Raw genomic sequence first — 19,372 nt, forward strand, 5'->3', positions numbered from 1 at the left:
ACAGAAATGTGGAAAAAATTAACTCAGTTTGAATTGTTAGAGGAGCCTATGACCTGGAGTGTGGAGACCTCAAAACACAATGTACTCTATATCAGTGAAATGAACTCTGTGACTTCCAGTGCAATTAGATCTGTAGAACTTAAATGAGGACTATACACTGTACATCCCTTGATCCTTGACTGGCCACAAGCCCCCAGGGCATATGGATGGGGTGGAGCTAGTACTTAGAGTTTAGGTTTCCTAACTTCAAGGAGTTGGGCTCTAAATGCCACACCCTGCTAGGGACAGAGAAGGACTAACTAACTGCTGGTGAAACACAGGTAGCTTTCCAGACTCCAGAGCAGAAACCGATGCTAGCAGGTCAGTTCCTTTGTCTTGTCTTGTCTTGTCTCGTCTATTCTTGACTTGTCTCTTCTCTTTTCTCTTTCTTTTTTTTAATGTGTCTGACTGTTTTGTCTGCATATATTGTATCACACATGTGTGTTGTGCCCACAGAGGTCAGACGGGAAGGCTGGGTCCCTTGGAATTCGATTCATGGATAGTTATGCACCACCATGTGCATGCTGGGAACTGAACTGGGTCTTCTATGAGAGCCAGTGCCTGTAACTGCGGTGCTAGCTTTCCAGCCCCCAGGCTTTTCCAGGCCTGCTTCCCATCTCTAAGACTCACTTTGGCTCTTTACCCTTTGAGCTTCCCTTCTGATGTTGCTTCCCTGGGCCTGCTGGTGCCCCGGCAGCTCACACTTCCTGCATCTCTCAGCAGAACAGTCCATCCCTTAACTGGGATGTGCTCCAGTCCCCTCTTCTTGATCTACATAACACATACCTGCATTTTTTGACTTTGGGGTTTGTTTGTTTGTTTGTTTGTTTTTGTTATTTGCTATGTAACTGAGGCTCACCTGAACTCCTGGTCTTCTGGCCTCTACCTCCAAAGTCGTGTGCCTTTGCAACCCACCTTCATTTCCCCAGTGTACAGATTTACTAGAAGCTTTCATAGGTCTAACTACCTGCCCTCCCCACTCCTGACTACACCCCTTGCCTTCTCCACTCCACCCCCCACACACTTCATGCCCCTACAGCACCTGCTCCAGGCACGACCACCAGCCAACACCTCCTAACCTTGGAATGAGGCACCCATGCAAGCTTTAAAACTTCTTCAGGGACACTCTCGAGCCTTCTGCCAGGAGCTCTGCTAGCTCAGTCACCTACAGAGAACACAGGGCTCTGAGCAGGCTTCAGACTAGAGGAGGCTAGAGGTGGCTTTGGGCTCTTAGAAGACGAACTGGGGTTTCAGGGAGGAGAGAAGGGAGCATTTCAGAAAGAGATTGCTTTATTTGTGAAATCCCCAGGCCTTTTCTGGATGGAAGTGTGAAGCTCAAGTCTAAAGGGCTTGTATGCCCTGCGGGAAGCTTCCACTAGCATCCGCCCTGCCTCTGCCTCACCTAGGAGACCTTTTTCACCCTAAAGCTGCTTTCCCAGGGTGAGGGATGTAGCTCAGAGGGAGAGCACTTGCCTAGCAAGGAAGCCCTTGGCTTCAGCCTCAGCACTACATACAAGTAGCAGCTCCTTCCCTTCCCAGCCCAGTTCCCGCTTCCTCCATACCTGTCATTCACATTTTAGCTATTGGGTAAGAGCTACACTTTTCACCTGTCCATGATTGTGAGGTGGCACATGCCTTTAATTCCAGCATTCAGGAGGTCAAGGACAGCGGGTCTCTGAGTTCAAGGCCAGCCCTGGTCTACATAGTAAGTGAGACCTGTCTTTAAAAGTAAATAAGTGATGATTTAAATTGCACAAAATGAAATAAAATAGATGATAAGGAAAAGTGGCCATTTCCTTTATCTCTGACTGGGAATTCTTGCTGGAGAAGGGAAGCTGTTGTCTTGGGTCTGCTCTGCTATAATATATGACCAAACTCTGTTCCAAGACCCACAGCAGCTCCCTCATGCCCTGACCCCCACCCGCCTCCAGTCACGTATAGAGATTCTGGCTGTTTCCCAAGGTTTCAATCCTGTGACCTCCCAAATCAGCCCAGTGTTAGGACTCCATGGTGGATGGGAGGACTCACTCATTAATCCTTTCACCCAGACCAGGTTCTAAGTCACTTTAGGGCTGGAGTCCCATATTCCAGACAGGCTCTAGGATGTCTGTTATCTTCCCTGACTCTAGCTTGAAGGATGGTCCCTGGCTTAAGCATCTCTATACTTATCAGAAAATATTGCATGGTGATAGTAACAATCTGTGGCCTGGCCAGAGAATCCCTGACTCCCTCCTGCCCTTAAGACCCTGCCTACACCCAAGGCTGTCCAGCCTGGAATAAAACTATCACATTCCTGAGGGGAGGGTCTTTGTTCCTAACCCTTAGGAGGCACTTTGCCCTTCATCACTTACCCACTCTGGGCTCTGAGACTAAAGCACCAAGCTGAGGCCTGAAGTGGACAGGGAAAGCAAGAGTCCTAAGTACAGAAGTGCGGGTTCATGAAGAATGTGCAGCCTTTCAAGCCCCTTGCCAAGTGGGCATGAACAGGAGCCTGGTTATTGTCTTTAAAGTCCTTCATGTTATTTTGAGATAAGGTTTCTCTGTGTAGACCAGGCTAGCTTTAAACTCAGATATCTTCCAGTTTCTTCCTCCCAAGTGCTCAGATCAAACGTGTGTGCTGTGCTGGCAGGATGGCTCAGTCAGTAAGAGCACTGACTGCCCTTCTGAAGGTCATGAGTTCAAATCCGAGTGGTCACATGCTGGATCACAACTACCCGTAATGAGATCTGATGCTCTCTTTGGGTATGTCTGAAGTGTACTTATGTGTAATAATAAATAAATCTTTGGGCCAGAGCAGTCATGCACTGAACGAATGGGGTTGAGTAGAGCGAGCAGAGGTCCTAAAAATTCAATTCCCAGCAACCACATGAATGCTCACAACTGTATACTCACATACATAAAATAAATAAGTCTTTAAAAAAAAAAAAAAGGTGTGTGCCATGTCACCAGGCAGATTACTAGTGTGTGTGTGCCTGTGAATGCTAGGGAGTGCATGGAGAGGTTGAGGACAACTTTGTGGAGTCTGTGTCTTGTCCCCACAGGTCCCAGGACCACATCAGGACTAGCTGGCAGATAGCTGTTCCAGCTGAGCTGTCTTGCTGGCCCCTGTTTTTACTAGTTTCTGAGACAGGACTTAACAGTAAAACAGTCTAGGCTGGTCTCCAACTTTTCCAGTCTTCTTACCTACTTCCCCAGGGCCGGGGTTTTAGGTATGAGCTACCAAGTCCAGCTGATATGATCAGTTTTAAAAGTTACTTTACATTATGTACGTATTACACAAATACATTCTTATTTTAAAAGTCTCCCCCACACCCAACCCCCACACAATTTAATCCAGTATGCTTCAGAGCTGGACACAGTGGTGCATGCCTGAGATCCCAGCACTCAGGAGGCAGAAGCAGGAGAAAGAGCACAGGTTCAAAGCCAGAATGGGTTGCCTAGTGAGCTCCAGGCGAGCTTGGGCTACAGAGTAAGATACAGTCTCAAAAGTGGCACACACACGTAGATAATAGAATCCTTTTGGAGGCTGTTGCTGTGTGCTGTGTACAAGGCACAGTTCTCTGTCCGTCTGCGGGTCTAAGCCTGCCTCATAGGCATGTACGTCTGTGACTGGAACCATTCTGCAGTTTCACTTTACAGTTTGGCTTTTCACTTACAATAAGGCTGGCCAGTTTGGCCACATAATTCCTAGAGTATTTCCACTGTAGGAATTGCCATGCTTTTATGTAACCAGGCTCTGCCTGCTGGCCCTTTCCGTCGTCGCAGCATCTTGCTATCCAGGCATGTTGTAGCAGTACACATCCTTGGTGTGTGAGGGAGGTTGCAGGTAGCCCAGGCTGGTCCAAGCCTGGTATGTAGTTGAAGATCATGTTGAGCCTCAGCCCTTTCTTCCTTTACTTCCTAGGTGGCTGGGTTATTAGTTGTATGCCTCAGACCGTTTTCTGTGGTGCTACGAATCGAAGCAGGGTCTGCTTGCATGCTAGGCTTAGCCTGCTTCTTTGTGCTTTTGTTTTTCCATAAGACGTAACCCTAGGAAGAGAAATCCAAGTGGAAGAAGTGTGTATTTTGCATTTTACAAATTGCTAGGAAAGAGCAACACCGAAGTCCAGCTTCCATGCCAGTCAGCCTGCATTCTGCAATCGGAGTGGGGGGGACAGGGTGTCTTGTTAGGATTTTAATTGTCATTTCCCAGATGATAAGTGAGGCTTGGTTATCTTCTCATGTTTATTGACCATTTGTGCTGCTGGTGCTGCTTCTGGGAGTTTTAACAAATGTGGTGGTGTCCATTTGTTTACAACCTGGGGTTGTAACAGACTGTTTCCTGTCTGTCTGTGAGTGTCCAGAGGGCCACCTCTTGCTGGGCTATCCACCATTTAATAAGCAATCACCCTGCACCCCTTGAGCAGGAGCTTTGTGGGAGAGGCTATAGAATATGAGATGGTAGGTGTGATCTCTTCCGCTGTGGAGATCAGTAAATTTAACAGCAAAGGAGTAGCCAGTGGTATGGATGCTTCTGACCGAGACATCCCTCACTCTTGCCACAGCCAACTCTTGCCCTTGGGCAGTACCTGGCCACCCTGGAGAGGACAGGAACATTTGCAGCTGAGACAAAGTAACTTTACCAAAAGGGTGAGTGAGTTTTAAAGGGGATCCCATGACCACCGTAATTAGAAATAACCTCCTGGGTTGCCCTGAAATTGTCAAAAAGACCACCACTGTGGATTAACTGCGGATGGGCTAGGGCATTTTCTGTTGTTTGGGGGCAGTTAATCCAGGGTGGCCTTGAAACTTGACTCTAGGAACCACTGTGAACTCTTGATCTCTTAAACGCTGGGATTACAGGTGCAAAAGGCCCAGCTTTGGTGTGGATGGGTTTGTCTGTTCTGAGAAAGAGTCTCCCACTGTAGCCCAGACTGTCCTAGAACACACTCGATAGCCCATGCTCGGCTCTAACTCAAGGTCTGACGCTGCACACTTAGTTCATTCACTTCTGGGCACAGAAAGAGCAGCTTTGTGAGCATCTTCCACTTAAGTGAGGGTGGTAACCACACCCAGGGCGCAGCTCCTGGCTACAGCTAAGGATGAACCTGGGGAAGGGCTTGCGCTTCCTCCACCACAGACCTGAGGCACATCCTGGCATTGATTATGTTTGGCTTGATGCTTGGGGCAGACACCTGCCACTGTGCCTGATAACCTGAGTTTTGTCTCTAGAACACATGTAGGTGAAAGGAGAGAACTAGCTCATAAGGGCTGCCCTCTGCCCTCCACTGTGACCCTGCATACACAGACAGACAGAAAGACAGACAGACAGATGCACACACACTCACACACGCACCCCAAAAATGTGGAAGGTCTCTGGTCAAAACCTTGCTATCTCAGGTTACTTCTCTGACCCCCCTAGCCCGGCTTTCCTCAGGTGCGTTTGTCTTCAAAGCTGGTGCCTGGCTCAGCAGATAGACCCTCTAGCTTGCTGGCCTTCTAGGTCCTGCTGCCTGGGCTGACCCTCAAGGCCATCCTGTGACTCAGGCCTGCTTCCCTGTGCCCTCACCCTGCCCTTGTCTGGCTGTTCTCTCAGGCCTGCTTGTCTGAAGTTGTAAAATTGGATTAGGATGATGTTGGAATGGAATTCTGGAAGCCTGGTTTCTAGTCTTAGCTTCTGCTCCAGATGAGTTGATCAATTCAGTTTCCTGATTTGTAGTGTGATAGAAATAGATTGCCTAATTCCAGGAATTCCAGACATTTATTATCTGGGGGTGGGAAGGGCTGGAATCGGGATCTACCACTCGCTCCCTCTGTCACCTACACTACTTGAAACATCAGTGCTAAGTTAAGTATCTGAGCAAGCCTCAGAGCTCACATCTCCTAGAAGTGTGTCTGAAGCATCCTTAGGAGAAGGATTATAGAAGAATCTGTACATTAGTTTTGCTTTCCCTTCTCCATAGCTGTGCTCCTCCCTTCTCTATTGTTTTAGATTCTAAAGGCCCAGAGCTGAATACGGAGGCTCATGACTACAGTCCCAGTACTCAGGAGGCAGGGGGCAGATGGATCTCTGGGTTTGAGGCCAACCTGGTCTATATAGTGAATCCCAGGCGCATCAAGGCTACATAGTCATAGGGAGACACTGTCTCAAAAGCAGAAAGATGCATAAACAAAGCCCACCATGGCATGTTGGCACATCCGGTGGAGAGAGGCGTGGAAGTTAAGAGTGCTGGCTGCTCTTGCAGAAGACCTTTTCGTCCCTGACTCCCACATGTGTGGGTTCACAAGTGTTTTCCAGCTCCAAGGGCTGTCTCTGCCAGCCTTAGCCTCTTCTGGTCTTTATGGGTTCCTGCATTTACCCACACAGACACATGATTAAAAATAAAAATAACTAAAATCTTAAAAGAAGTCTAGAGGGATTGGAGAGATGTTCGGCAGGTAAGAGTCCTGGCTGCTCCTTCCAGAGGACCCAGGTTCTAGTTCTAGCACCCATCTAAGTGCAGCTCACAACTCTCTGTAACTCTTGTCCCAAGGGGTCTGGCTGGGGCACCCTGTCTGGCTTCCATGGACACTGCATGCATGTGGTGCACAGACACACAGCAAAACACCCAGAAGAGACAGAGGGCTGGGGGTTGTGGGCAGATGGTAGAATACTTACCATCATGCAGGAAGCCTTGGGGTCTATTTCTAACACTGCACAGACTGAATATTATGGTGCTCACTTTTAACTCCATCCTTAGGAGGGAAAGGCAGAAGGACCAGAAGTTCAAGGCCAGCCAGAGCTACACAATATTGTATTAAACCCCTGGGCATGGTGATGCCCATTTACCTGCAATCCCAGTACTCAGGAGACAGAAGCAAAAGAAGCACTGCAAGTTCTAGGCCAGCCTGGTCTACCCTGAGTTCTAGGCCAGCCTGGTCTACCCTGAGTTCTAGGCCAGTCTGGTCTACCCTGAGTTCTAGGCCAGCCTGGTCCACCCTGAGTTCTAGGCCAGCCTGGTCTACCCTGAGTTCTAGGCCAGCCTGGTCCACCCTGAGTTCTAGGCCAGCCTGGTCTACCCTGAGTTCTAGGCCAGCCTGGTCTACCTTGAGTTCTAGGCCAAGTGAGACTTTTAAAAAACAAAACAAAAACAAAACAAAAACAAAATAAGCAACCAGAAAAACAAAACAAACAAAACATGATTTTTTTTGCCCACTAATCAGGGGAGGTCCCAGTGATGGCTACTGTTGGGGAGCTCGAGCCCTCTCTCTAGCTCCACAAAGAACTCTGTGTTTTAGTAGAGGGAGTTAACAAACTTAACTCAGTGTTGACTAATGATGCAGCTTATTGTGCTAGTGGCCCGAGACAAATGACACAGACTGTCCCAGAGACACACACTGGCAGAGGAAGGAGGCTGCCAGGCTCAGAGCAAACCTGTCTTATAGGCAGAGCTGATCTGAGCAGTGTAGAGCAGAGAAAAGAACCACAACTTGGGGGAGGGGCAGGGGTCCTGGAAGAGACTTTCTTGGAGAACATCACCATTCAGTAGACAATTCGGAAAAGGAACCACCATGGGCAGAGAGGACAGGGAGGGCCGAAGCTGCCGGCATGTTGAGGTGGCAAGAGATGTGGTATACAGGGTTTGGGAGAGAATTCGAGGAGAAAGAAGACTCGAGAGGAAGCTGCTGGTCAGACCATAGGGACCTTCCTGCCGTGGGGAGAAATTCACCTCAGTGTGCAGCTGTGGGCAGAGAGAACCGGCCGCGTTTTACCATGATTTACCATGATGTAAGGGGGCTCCGAAAGGGGTGCAAGGAGCAGAGGAAGTAAGGGGGGCGCTACGTTTAGCCTTTCCTGAGGGTCAGGTATGGAGGGCAGAACTACCAGCCTGGGCTACAGACAGAGTGATGCCTGCCACATCAAAATCAGAACAGGCAGGCTGTTTTCTCCAGCCCCTGTCATATAGGCCATGAGTGACATGGGGACCAACAGAAATCAACAATCAGAAAAACAGACCTAAAAAGCAAGACCACGACAGGGAGCGGCTTCTGGGAGCAGGTGGCCAAGGTCAGCCAGAGGACTGAGAACATTTCTGCTTCTGGTTTTGCTCATTTTGAGGAGGGTCTGTTTCATGGTGTCAGTTCAGGCTGGCCTTGAACTCATTCTAGAGCCGAGGATAACATCTAACTTTCTGTCTTCCTGCCCTGGCCTCTAAAGTGCTGGAATTGCAGGTATCAGCCGCCACCACTGGGCCTGGGGCCCCTTCTCCCCTGTCCTGGGCTCCTCCTAACTTCAGTCACCTGGCCTTTCAGGCTTCACATCACAGCTGCAAGGAGTGCAGTTTTATGGTTTGCAGAGCCACAGTGCCCTGCGTTGCCATAGAATTGCCACTCTTCCCGGCCTCTGTCAGCCTGTGTCTGTATTCCAGCTCAGATGGGCTGAACAAGAACAATTCATTCTTCTGTATGTTTAAAAACTGATGTGATTTGCAAGGAAATGGTGTGTGTGGGGGGGTGGAACCAAAGTTCAGGCAGCAAACATTTAGTTGAACTCACTTTTTACATCCCAAGGATGCTGACAGAAGTCAGTGGTCAGCTAGGTGTGCTGTCTGTCCCACTAGGTGGGAGGATCACCTGAGCCTGGAAGTTGAGGCCAGCTTGGGCAGGAGCAGATTCTAAAAAAACAACAGCAACAACATATCAATGTTTTAAAGAGTATGTGTTGTCCTACATCACTTGGGCAGGCATCCAGAGACCTGTCCTGAGCCATAGAAGCCAGTCTCTGCGCAGCACCTCAGCAGGCTGGGTATCAGCCCTGACCCTGGAGGCTGGGCTTATTAATGTTTGAGAACCACTAGGCCTCTGGAATGAACAGAACTGAACCTCGCCTAGAGCCCCGAAGACTGCCTCACTTTCAGGGAGGTCAACCAGGAGCTGTTTGTTTAATCTGCCTGGGGCAGATTAATCACACTGGGAATTGAACGACAGCTCAGGTCTTCAGGTAATTGGACAGTGCCTGCTGCTGGGGTTGCGACTCTCACTTTCTAAGCCTGGTTGGGGGGGGGGGGAGGTGGAAAGGCCGGAAAGGACCCAGGCTTTGATTTAAATTTCCTCTTCCGGATGGAGATGGAGGCCACCCCATTGTTTTCGGCAATAGCCAAGCCAGCATTCTGGGCTCCTCCCATCTTCTTTGGACCCTGAAACTTGAGAGGGTCTGCATGCCTGAATCAGAATGGTGGTCCCTCTGCCTCTTCCGCTGACCCCTGGATTCTGGAGAAAGGTTGGGGGAGGGGTAGAATACTGTGTTCCTCTTGGCACACTCTCCCTACTGGGGGTGATTAGCACCTCTCTGCAGACTGAGGTTTCTCCAGGGTGATAACATCCACTTGAGCAAACTTATCCTCAGGTACTTTCTGCTCTTGTGTTAGCCCCTCTAGCTTCCTTAATCCCATCGGTATTGGACAGATGGTTTCTCTAGACCTATTAGACTGGTTAGAGAAGCTAGGTGGTCACGTAGAATCCTGTCATCACTGTCTGGTAAGTGAGCCCTGGGTCTGTGCCGCATAGCCTTCCCCACCCCCAAGGTCTCCTCAGTGTCTCTTGCCCAGGTCCCCAGATATAGGCATCAGAGGAACAACAGTGTAGGCATAGGCAAAAGGGAGGCTGGCTGGGGGACTGGCTCCAGAGCTGCAGGGAAATGGGCAGAAGATGGATGGCCATGGTGGCATGAGGAAGATGTAGCAGGAACCCACAGGCAGCCTGGTGGATTGGAGCTTCCAAGTATGGGAGAGAACCCAGGAGCTCGGTAGGGCTGGAGAGTGCTTGGGCTAGTCACACAGGGTGGGTGGAGTCAAGGAGTCAGCAAGAAGGAAGGACTGGCTTTTAGGCTTTTAGTGGATCCTCTAACTTCTTCATTAGATGCTGCTAATGGGAATTCTCCCAAGGTCAGCAGGCTCAGGCCACTGCCCGTCTCTAAGGATAAATGAATATGGCTTACCTCATGCTTCTCACACCATCTGCTTGCTACCAGGAAAATAATGCCATTGCAGGTGAGCTGCAGAGCTGCCCACCCTGCCCTAAAAGCTTGGAGGTTACATCTATCCCTACTTTGCATCCCTGGAATTCTCCTACCTTTGCTGGTCCTGGCAGCCTCTGATTTCCCTCTGCACGTGGAGGAGGCATCACTAGCACATCATTTACCGTCTAATTGCTGTCTTGAGTGAGGGCTGTGGTTTATGTGTGGTGGGTCCTGGGCACACAGTTAGGTGTGAGTAACAGGAACATGGCAGCTCATCTCTTCCACCTTCTTCCCCACCCCTCCCCCATGTTCCTCCCCCAGCCTGGCTACCGCAGGTACTCCTGACTCAACTATCTTGGTTGTACATGTGTTTCAGGGAGTCTCACAATTGGGTCCAGAAAATGGATCTGGTTAGTGGGGGTTGGGTGTGTGACTTTGGGCCAAATGCTACTTTTAGGAGCTGGGATCAAGGTTCTATTGCATCCGGCTGGCACCCCACAGTTGTCATGGTGACCCTTTCACTTTATCTTTGAAGGTGGATTTCTCTTTTAGTTTGAATCATCTGTGCCACCTTTCTTCACTCGCTGGGAAGCAGGCTTCCCAGCCACCAAACCCCACCCCCTTCCCCTCCATCCCCCACAGGGAACAGCTTGTCCATTGCTTTGATTTGGGGGTGGGGGGGAGGAAGCTCTGGTCAGCATTGAGATGTGGGAGTGCCTCTCTTTTCTAGACCACTTTCTCAGCAGTTGGTGACTCTGACCCTCCTGGTGGGCTCAGTCCTCTCAAGGACTCTGTTACTCACTTGTAACCAGCACACAGCCTGAGCTTTCTGAAGTCCCCAAACTTGGCTGATGTTAGAATTACCTACGCTAGTTTAAAAAGAGCCGCGGTCTCCAGCCACGCCTACTGATCCGCGTCGGCAGGGCCTGCTCATCAGGATTTTTAAATCTTCCTCTGGTAATTTCTTGTTGTTGTTGTTGTTTTGTTTTTTGAGACAGGGTTTCTCTTTGTAGCCCTGGCTGTCCTGGAACTCACTGTGTAGACCAGGCTAGCCTCTGCCTCCCAAGTGCTGGGATTAAAGGCGTACGCCACCATGCCCAGCCTTCCCTCTGGTAATCTTGATGGGTTTAAACCCCAGTGAGTGTGGACCTCTTCTGACAAGGACACCTGTGAGAGGCTAAGGGAGAGGAAAAGATGGACTGCCCAATGTGGCCTTCCTTACTGACCTTCCTGGGCTCCCAGGAGCCTCTGGAGCCCCCAGCTGCTTAGCAGGTGTTTCCTGGTCCCATTGGTTAAGCCAAGTCTTGACCCCTACCTCATCCCTTAGGAGAAGCCTGGAGGGAGAGAATGAAAGAAAAGGGGAGATGTTGCCATAACAACTAGCTCTAGGCAGAGGCCTCCCTTCCAGGGGCTGGTACTTTACCCCAGACCTGGTGGTTGCCATGGAGATGAGGTACTGAGGGACAGGGGAATATTTACCCCACTTGAACAGTAGTCAGAAGCTGCCAGAAGGCAGAGCATCTCTAGGTGGGAGTCCCCCAGCCCAGCCTTTGCTCTCCTGGTGAATGTCTGACACTTTCTCTTGCTTGGTTGCTCTCTCTCTGACTGTTTCCTTAGCAACAAGTCCTGCTAACTCCAGGCTGTTGGCTCTGAGGCTATTTTTAGCTTCACTGCCAGCAGCTCAGTCCTGGTCATTTGCTTGCAGCCTCCATATGGGTTGCACAGGAATAGGAAAACGAACATTTCCTGGCAGCTTTGGAGAGCCCTAAACCAGGACCTCCTGGCAATCATTAGAATGTCTGCTATGGGCAGGATCTGTCTGCAGATGAATGCAGGGATGCATGTAGACAGGAAGCTCCTGAGGCAGTGTTGCATTCAGCTGCAGTATTCCTCCACCATTGCAGCAAGGTGCCCTGTCCACAGTTTCCACAGGAAGACAGGAAGGAAGATTCTGTGCCTGCCCTCTAGGGAGGTGTAATCTCATGGAGATGAGTCCAGCCCTCTTCCTAAGAGGCAAAACCAGCTGTCTGTGAGATTATACAGTGGAGTGGCAGGGAGCAGGAAAGGAGTAGGAGATAAGGAACAGTGGGGAGAGATGGGGGAGGGGTCTGAGACGCCGTATCCAGAACTTTCTGCGATAATGGGGTTGCTCTGTATTCTGTGCATGCACCCACAATGGTGGTTCTTCAACACATATAACATGGCTGATACAACTGAGGAACTACAGCCTAATACTTACTTAATTTTAATTAACTTAACTTATATACACTAGCTGCTACTTCCATGGACAGCCCAGGGTTAGAGGAACTTTGTTGGTGGAGAAAGCTGGTAAGCTAACATAAGTTAGCCAGGGTTTCAGCTGGTGGAACCTGAAAGAGAAGGGCCCTGTGGGAGGGAACAGCAGGTGGGTTCAGAGTGTGGAGCTATGAGTACATATCAGGGAGACCTCTACTTTGTAGGGGCCTTGAATGTCATATGGAATGTTGGCTGCTTCACACTGAGGCTTCTGTGGACTGAGGGGCAAGTTCAGAGCAGATATCCATTCACACTGACCTCATAGCCTTTGCTATGTCTCTGGGTCTGGTGTCTGCAATGAGTGCAGATAGGCAGAAGGAAGAAAAGATGTAGCGATTTCCCATGTGTGGCTGTACAGGAACCATAGGTGGTGCCTGTCCTGTGAGTGACGGCAGCAGTGGCATCAATCCCTCCTTCACATGCTACGGATGCTGAACTCAGAACCAAGGTTTGTCAAGCTGGTTGAGTGACCATCACCCCTGGCCTCCAGGCAGTGCTGCTCTCTGTTTAGCGATCTGGCCTGGAGGCTCGCCTTACCTCTGTGCAGCTGGAAACCCACGTTTTCACAGCTTTTGTATGGTGCTTTAATGTCCCAGGAAAGAAAGCAAGGACCAGGAGAAAGGAAGCTTCCTGGCTTGTCACAGGACACACACGCTTGCCCCTTGGAGCGTAAGGCTTGTCAACACGACACTTCCTGGCAGTTTACTGGTATGAGTATCACTGGAAAATGTAATAAGATGGAGTTTGTCTGAAGAATACCTGAAGGCCAGGTGTAGCAGTACACACCTGTAGGAAGATGAGTTCAAGGCTAGCCTTGGCTATGTAATGAGTTAGAAGCCAGCATGGCTTGCACCCTGCAAGTGCAGCCAAGCTAGAGAGCACTAACTTCTTTCTGTGAGGTCTGAGGTGTTGACTGAGCCTGTGGAGACTGCGGTGAACAAGCCTGTTATAGTCCTAGTCTCTGAAAGGTCAGGGGGCAGCAAGATGAGCCAGTTCAGAACTCCCTTCCATTCTAGGAAGTGAGAGGGTCCTAGGGATCGAACCAGGGTTTGAGAAAGTGGTCTACGGTGGAGCTACAGCACAGCTCCAAGCTCACGGCTTCTCCTCCCAGCTTGGGTAGCCTGACTAAGTGGCTTAGACACTACCACTGTGATAGAGTCGAAAGGCGGGGGGCAGTAGAGTTTCCTGGGGGGCGGGGAGCAGGTCCTTTTCTCTTTTAGGGGACGTTTGTACTCCTAAGGTTTTCTTATTGCTATTTTTGAGCCAGCATCTCACCCTGTAGCCCAGCCTGGCCTCAAACTTGAAATGACCTACTAGAAGTGATCTCCCAATCTCTCTGCTTCCTGTGGGAGCCATGGGGGCTGGGATTACAAAGTGCACTATCAGACCTGGCCCTGAACCCATACAGTTTACATAAAGAACGCCTTTTCAGTTGCCCACCTGCTCTGATGGTCTCAGGGTGAGTTGGAGAGATCCCCTTCCTGGTTCATCCCTTCACCTCGTTATACCCGCACCTGTTCTAGCTGGTGTGTGCCAGCTCACTGGCTGGGAGCCAGGCACCTGGGGTGTTACCTCAGTGCCTTTAGGATATTGGTTTTCCTAGCTCTAGAGGGCTGATGTCATCACCCCTATTTTGCAGATGAGAAAACAGACATCTTGGGGTTAAGTGGTCTGTGTCAAGGTCACCGCAATGGGATCAGGTCTTCCCCAAGCGTTCCAGCCAGATAGCAGCGGCTCCCTGCTGGGGCATTCTCCTTCAGTTCTTTGTTCTAATTCATCTTGCAAACTTAATCCTGGCTAATCTTTGTAAAATACTCATTCACCTTGTTTTTCCAGAACATCTGCCTTGTTACAGAATATCTCCATTCAGTGCTTGACCCCAGTCCCACTACTCAGCCATTTAGCTTTAGTCAAAATTGAGAGGGTGGGTGGAAGAGTTCTTTCTTCCTTCTACCTGCTTGCCACCTCCAAATCGTGGTTATCTTCTGATCTCTACTGTCCTATCTCTCACCCACACCCTTCATTTGATGCAGCCTTCTGCTATCTGCTTGGTGGTTTGGGTAGTTATCCACACAGGAGTTTGCTTTTCAGTGATTCCCCCTTCCCCCACCCCATCTCCCCAAGTCTAGTGGAATCTATCAACTTCCTGAGAGCAGGACCAAGTGTCCATTTCTGTATCCGATGATGCTCCAGTCCTCTAATGGGGGGGGGGGCGGGGCGCCAGGAGTGGCGTGTGTGTGTGTGTGTGTGTGTGTGCGCGGACACACACACACACACACACACACACACACACACACACCTTGGGGTACTATGTCTTTGCTCAGGAATGGCATGAAATGGCCTACACTTTACCTGGTGGTTCTAGGAGAGAGACACTAGCACGTGCGTGGGAGTGTGTCTATTACTATTACATAATTGCTGAGACAGGGTTTCGTGATGTTCAGGCTGGCCTTGAACTTGTGTTAGTCAAGAATGATCTTAAATTTCTGATCTCTGGTTTCCCAAGTTCTAGGATTACAGGTGTACTTCACCACCAAAAGTTTGAACAGCTGCAGATGCCTTGGCATTGCTCTTAACGAACAGAAAATGAAACAAGCAAGCAAGACCCATTGTGACCCGGGGGACTCGGGGACTGGACGGGGAAGTTTTCAAAGTCTACTTGTGAACCACGCTTTTTAAAGCACCCCCTCCATTCACCTGTAGCGTGGCGGTGAAGTTATTGTCCTGGGGCGCCCTCAACCTGCGTGGGACACCTCCTATCCACTCACATCTGTCTTCTGACTTTGCCTAAACTACGTTTCCGTAAACTCCGAGCCTCATCTCTAATCTGTAAACTTGCTAGCGCGCTCTCGCACGCGCTCTTTTTTTTTTTTTTTTTCCCGGAAACTCACTTTCTACAACTTTCTCCCCGGACTCTCAGGCTGTCTGAAGCCAGCGCTCCTGTCCCACCACCGCTGCTCTGGGTGCCCCGCGGCCCGCACGCACCCTGCCTCCCTCAAGGTCCCCAACTTCCCTATGTACCCCCCCATCCCCAGAGTTGGGGGAAGGGAGCAGAGCGGGCTGTCCCATAGAGCTGGCTGGAGGGGCGGGGCCCTGGGAACGGACTGGCCAGCCTCTCCCCCAGGCCCCCCGCGCCCCTCGGGCCCGGGTGAGGGGCTGGCTCAGCGCCAGCGTAGGAGGCCGGCCCCCTCCCCCGGCCCGCGCTTAGCCAACCAGGAACTCCAGTGGGGCCCACGTGACCTGGAGTTCTAGACAAAGAAAATGTTCCCTCCCTCCCCCCCCGGCGCCCCCTCCCCCTCCCTCTGGCCCCCTCCGCCCCCAACCCCAACGCCCCCTGCCCCTCCCCCCAGACGGGCAGCTATTTACAGAGCTTCGGGCCGGGGCTCACACCTGAGCTGTACTGCAGAGGGGCTGCACCTGGCCTTATGGGTAGGTTTCTGGACAGAGTCCTGGGGATAACGGGGGCGGGGAGGTGGTAGGGGCGGTGGGAGCGTCCCCGCAGTCCTCAGTGTTGCAAAGAGTCAAGTTAGCCTCCGGCCCAACTGAGTTCCGCGGCTGCTCATTTGGGTCGCCACACTCACTTCAGTTTAGGAGCTTCAAGGCCTCACTCGTCACTGGTCTCAATTGTCATCTGGCATGCTCAGGGAACAGAAAGATCAGCCGAGACAGCGGTTACCGCAGGCTGAGAGCAGACGTCCCTGCTGAAGACAGTAGAGGACTAAAGTTGGGTTCGAAGCAGCCTGGGCTGTCCTGGTGGTTTGATGGGTGCCTGGCAGTTCCTGTTGACCTGTGTACTTTCTTGGGGGACCATATTGTCCTCAAGGCTCTACCAGCTCTAGGCCTGGAGAGAGACAGTTTCCTCCCATAATACACCCCACTATTCCTGTTATCACTAGGTCAGCAGCCAGAAAAGTGAGCTATGGCAGAGAGTAGTGAGACCCTCAGGGTCACGGAGGGTAGCCTGGTGTTTTGTGACACTGGGATAGCCCAAAACCGCGTGGGTTTGGCGGCAGAGGCAATCAGACCTCTGACCTTTGGAATGGGAGTCGCCGAGAGATAGGGTGAGGGTTCAGCTGCCTGGAGAGGTGGAACTGGACAGAGAAGCTGTAGACCGTAGAGTTAGAAGCGGCTTTCTTGGGGCGGAGGAACTCTAGGCCAAGTGGCTTTCTTGAGCTATGGGTATTGGGGGATGGATGGTGTTGTACCCCTCTTGGACCCTGCCCAGTTCCAGGGCTTAGAGACCAAATGCTAGCGTCCCTAGTTAACCCTTCCCTTTCCTATTGTCTGCTTGAGGAGTGAGTAGAGGTAGTGAACATGGGAAGGAGGGTGGTTGTGCTGCCAGGCTGAGTATTCTAATGAGCCCCTCCCCCACCGGCCACGCTGCCCCCCTCTTCCCCTTTCCTCTAGCCTCCTGCTGCTAACTCCCTCTACTGTGCTGGTCCTGCTGGAGGCCCCTTTCCTCCTTTGCCAGCCCAGGCTGTGCTGGGCACATGTTCTGTGCTGGTGGGTTGGGGATGCTAAAGCAGCTATCAGCAGCGGCATCTGACAAACTGGGGAAGTTGTGGGAGAAGAATTTTCACGAACTGTGGTGAAGGGTGAGGAGGAAGACAAAGGAGCCGTGGGGGAAGAATAAGGGAGGTGGCAGGCACGACTCCCTTGGAGACCTGGCAGCCGGGGAAGGAACCTTTACCTGCCAGCTACTCCTTGCTCTGGAAATGGTAGCAGGCCCTTTCCTCTGCAAGCTTCCTGCCTCGTGCTGACTGAGGAGCCCCAACGAAGGGTTTCTATGTCATTGGAGGCAGCTGCCTAAGTTGGATCTGGTGTGGTTGTCAGAAGTTCTGAAAAGCATGATGGGAGGAGAGGGGCAACATTTGGGCAGGGGTGTATCTCTGTGTGTAACTTCTGCAGACCATTCCAGAAGAGGAGGTAGGAGAAAGGAGGACTCAGTCCCAAGCCAAGCTTGATGCACCTCTTTGGGAGAGGCAATAGCTAATTGGTGGAAGGAAGGGGAGAGCGAGCCCTGGCCAGGTGAGGGTAGGGTCTGGGGAAAGCTGAGTGATTGCCCTGCGTTCTTCCCTAGCCTTGAGCCAGCTTCCCCAGCCCTACCAATAGCGAGCACTTAAAATGACCACCGTTGGGTTGTTGCCCTGAGGCAAAAACATGAGGCCTGGAGGAGGGTGGTGCCAGATTTCTCAGCTTAAAGGTGACCTGTGCGCAGCTTTGCAGGCCTGCCGAGCCTGCATTGACAGCTCCAGCCAGCATCCTTGGAATTATTGATACATATGTTTCAGGTCAAGAAAAGTGACCAGACAGACACCTTCAGTTTAGATGTTTAGGTCAGACCAACTCACACAGAGCCTGGGCCAGTCTGCGGCTTTTGCGCCGTACTTTGACTAGTTCTAGAGCTCCAGCCCGACTAGCTTCTTTAAAGAGAGATTTCAAAGTAGCCCAGGTTGGCCTCCCAATTAAAGTTCTGCCTGTGCTAAGATTACAGAGGTGTGCATGCTACACTCACCTCCAAGTTGTTTTCTGATCACTAAAAAAATTATTAAAAGTTACATTTACTTATTTGAATGCACTCGCTGACCCCCATGCCATGAATGTTTAGTCTTTAAGAGTGCGTTAGCTTTCATAGGTCTGGGTTCTTAGAGAAATGTATGGAGAAAATGAGGTGGGGGCAGGGAACTTTGGAGCACTCGTCGGGGTGTGCACAAGGCTCCAGGTCCAAAGGTTGGGCAGGTGTGAAGATGCTCACCTGGAGTCCCAGCAATCTGGAGGGAGGCAGAGTGCGGTCCAGAACAGCTGGGCTACAAAGAGAAACCCTGTCACCAAAGCCACACAGGTCACGGCTCCTTTCCCTGCTCTGTCCCCACTGGTATAGTGAAGATAAGTGCAGAGCCTGAGTTTTGGAAGACATGTGCCCTAGATGGAGATGAACTGTGTGGTCCCCAGAGCTGCACATATAAAGATCCCTGAGCAGGGGTTTGTTTTATTTCTGTTTGTTTGTTTGTTTAAGTCAAGGTCTGCCTTATGTGACTGGCCATGTTGGACCTCACTGCATAGACCAGACAGAATCCACCTGCCTCTGCCTCCCAAGTGCTGGGATGAAGGGGGCTGAGTGATTGCCAGAGTGCCTGGCGCTCACAGTGCTTTGTCTCAGAGTGTGAGAGAGGGAAAGGAGGGGACCTTTTCCGTGAGAGAATAAGCGAAGCTTGGCTTGTTGTGGGCAGAACGGCAGAGACAGCTCCTGATCCAGTGTGCTGAGCAAATAACTGAGCACATGACAGGCCTTAGGTCACACTGTCGGACACATGTGACCAACAGCACAGTGAGTGAGCTCACAGTGGCGTCTGCGTGGGGACAGGCCTTAGGTCACACTGTTGGACACTTGTGACCAACAGCACTGTGAGCTCACTAGCTCACAGTGGCATCTGCATGGGGACAGGCCTTAGGTGACACTGTTGGAGATGCACTCCAAATCATCTAGAAACTCTGTGGGAAGGATTTGATTGCCAAGAAGAAACTGGGGGGAACCCGGAAAGGCTCACTGTCTCAGCTGGGAAGCAAGACGGGAAGAGTTGGAGCCCAGATCCTTGCCTGAACTGTGGTGCACAATTAATATTTGAGAAGCCAACCCTGTGGTATATGCCTGTAATCGTAGAATTTAAGAAGTAGAGGCAAGTCGGGCATGGTGGCACACGCCTTTAATCCCAGCACTCAGGAGGCAGAAGCAGGCAGATTTCTGAGTTCGAGGCCAGCCTGGTCTACAGAGTGAGTTCAGGACAGCTAGGGCTACACAGAGAAACCTGTCTCGAAAAACAAACAAAACAAAAAGTAGAGGCAGGAGGAGCGAGCGAGCATTCAGGATCATTCTCAGCGACATCGCAGGTTTGAGACCAGCCTTGGCTGTGTGAGATTTGGCCTCAGAAGGTCAGAGGGTACATGCTGGACCAAGAGGGAAGTTTCCTCGGAGGCAGGAAGGAGAGCTGAGTAGGTCTTCCAGCTTCAGCTGTTTTTATTTACATGACGAGCTGCTTGGGTTGCAGATCCACTGAGTAGCCT

At 51.0% G+C, this 19,372-nt stretch overlaps 1 protein-coding gene and 1 long non-coding RNA gene across 14 annotated transcripts in view; one reads left to right on the forward strand and one right to left on the reverse strand.

Moving 5' to 3' along the window:
• The window catches only part of Dnmt3a (DNA methyltransferase 3A), a 112,885-nt gene that overhangs the window by 74,563 nt on the left and 18,950 nt on the right, over positions 1 to 19,372 (forward strand). The window contains exon 1 of one of the 9 annotated variants that reach the window (NM_153743.4): positions 15,623 to 15,739. The exons of the other annotated variants lie outside the window; for them this stretch is intronic. The gene's annotated coding sequence lies outside the window, so the exon portion shown is untranslated. Of the gene's footprint in view, positions 1 to 15,622; positions 15,740 to 19,372 lie in introns of those variants that run through there. 9 annotated transcript variants of the gene reach the window in all.
• On the reverse strand, positions 3,264 to 18,565 carry Gm31623. Of its 5 annotated transcripts, XR_001780542.2 has the most exons (4): positions 15,892 to 18,565; positions 11,242 to 11,349; positions 8,554 to 8,672; positions 3,264 to 6,753 (listed from the first exon to the last, which is right to left on the reverse strand). It is a non-coding gene; the product is annotated as a predicted gene, 31623 (long non-coding RNA). The 5 variants fall into 5 exon arrangements; XR_003950161.1 differs by having other exon boundaries at positions 8,554 to 13,030; XR_001780541.2 differs by lacking the exon at positions 15,892 to 18,565 and having other exon boundaries at positions 11,242 to 14,426.

This window comes from Mus musculus, chromosome 12, assembly GCF_000001635.26.
Source record: "Mus musculus strain C57BL/6J chromosome 12, GRCm38.p6 C57BL/6J".
Taxonomy (NCBI): domain Eukaryota; kingdom Metazoa; phylum Chordata; class Mammalia; order Rodentia; family Muridae; genus Mus; species Mus musculus.